Source organism: Arvicanthis niloticus, unplaced genomic scaffold (genome assembly GCF_011762505.2).
Source record: "Arvicanthis niloticus isolate mArvNil1 unplaced genomic scaffold, mArvNil1.pat.X pat_scaffold_429_arrow_ctg1, whole genome shotgun sequence".
NCBI lineage: Eukaryota > Metazoa > Chordata > Mammalia > Rodentia > Muridae > Arvicanthis > Arvicanthis niloticus.
The window spans coordinates 44,592-46,667 of record NW_023046069.1 but is presented as its reverse complement, the minus strand read 5'-3'; positions in this window follow the sequence as shown (position 1 = coordinate 46,667).

The following is a 2,076-nucleotide window of genomic DNA, read 5'->3' as shown; positions in this document are numbered from 1 at the left end:
TGACCCAGTCCCTACAGCCCAGACTCCCTACAGCCACACTATCTATGCTGGCTCTAGCCAGATGAGACCTGAATAATTCATAGCCAGCACATGGTCCAGCCCCAAGATAGCTTTCTGGTGGTCAAATCAGACGCATGGGCAAAGGCCAGGGCAGCTGGACCTAGGAGGGGCTGTAGTGGGTTTGAAAGCCAGGAGCAACCAGGAAGGAAAGAGTAAACAAGACCCCATGAATTATTCATCAGGGCAGCTGCTGATGCAGCCTAGGGGTAATGGGTGGTGTGACAGTGTGACAAGTCTGATGTCACCATTCAAGCCTGGTGTTTCCAGTGTGGCCTCGGAGAGAATGATGGTGGCCAAAAGGTGGAACTTCTGGAGTGCACACCCCAGATTGATGTTACACAGAGAAAGCTGAGCTGGGTTCACAAACATCAAAGTAGTGTGCTTCAAGAATTTCACATAGTCACATCGAGCCTCAGGGGCTCTCATTCAGAAAAAAAAAACAGCAATGGGTCCACTAAGCCTCTATGCTCCAAATGGCGAGATAACTGTGTCACTTCAACCTAAATACCCAAATCCCAGCATGTCTTGAGCACAGTCCTGGCCACAGGTTAATGGCAGAGTCGTCTTTGTCCCCTGGGTTATCTACCTCTCTTGGCTTCCACTGTTTCCTCTGTCTTTCTTTACAACTATACTGCACAGATCTCCCAAGAGTGGAAACACTATGAGCTCTTCTATGTCTATCAGGGCAAGCCAATCGGGCTGCAAGTCCTGCACTGTGCTGTGCCATGGCTGCAGGTCCTCCACTGTGCCATGGCCCCTACTATGTGCCCAGCGTCAAGCTATGTGCAGAAGCAGCCAGTAGAGACCTACACTCCTCCACTGATTACTGTGTGACATTGGCTCAGCCTCCTTTCTGTCTCTGAGACTTGGGAAGCTAGAGGAGAAGGTGCAGTGGATTCCTCTGAACCCTGTGACAAAAGAGAGAGGGGATGGATGAAGGTTCTTCCCTCTAGGCAGGACTCCTGTGTCTCAAGGTGTGAAGGTGGGAATTTTCTGGAATCCAGAGTAGGGGGCCAGGCCTTCATTCTTAAAGGTCCAGCTCTTGAGTTTCTTTCTAAGAGTGAACGTGCTCTAACAATGGTGGAGAACAGTAGCCATCAATGGTGGGCACTCCCCAGTGAGACACCTACTGGCGGCAATGCTGGGAGCCTTTTGCAAAGCAGGATGGTTATGAATTCCAGTGTGAGCAATGCAGCAGCCACAGAGACTCAGAGAAACTGCGTGCCTGGTCCAAGGCCACACAGCCAGCAACAAACAGAACCCAGTCTGGAATCCCAGACCAGACCTGCCTTCTCCATCCTCAGTCCTGTAGCAGGACCATCCACCTGTCACTGATCCATGCCAGGCCAGAGTCCTCCAGCCTGCTCAACACAGATCCCAGAGGCAGGAAGGTTACACAAGGTCTCTTATTCACATAACAATTTCTCAGCTCCACATATCTATGTGGCCACCATGGGCCTGATCTCTAAGAGCTGCCGCTCAGTACACCGAAGTTCAGAACAGATCAAAGTAGGAAGGAGAAGCCTGGGCAAGGAGAAGGTTCTAGAAATGGGGACTTGGGAGGGGGGAAAAGGAGTCCATTCTTAGCAGAAGCCTGGAGCAGCTGCATAAGTGGCTCTGTAATGAATAAGTGATGGCAGCCACCACCAATGTTTCCACAGGGCTGCCCAGCTAGGGCAGAAAGGGCACTAAGTGGGGCGGTTTATCAGAGATCCAGAACCTTCAGGGCTCACTCATATATAGCACTTATGCATTCTTAATGGGTCTTGGGGTGGCAGCTGACCTGAAGGGCACAGGGTGTGCCCAGAGCTGGAAGGCAGAGGTGCTGGGTTCCTAGCAGTGCTGATTCTGGGAGGAGGGGATCCTGAGCTTAGATGTCATGGCACCCCTACCCAGGCATGGCGAGACTGGGTCAGAAGCAGCCTGGGCCCTGAAATTCTCTTTTATCCTCTTAGCTTCGCTTTTAGTTCCCAAGACCTTGTTTTACCTCCTGGAATTAAGAAAGCCACGATCAGT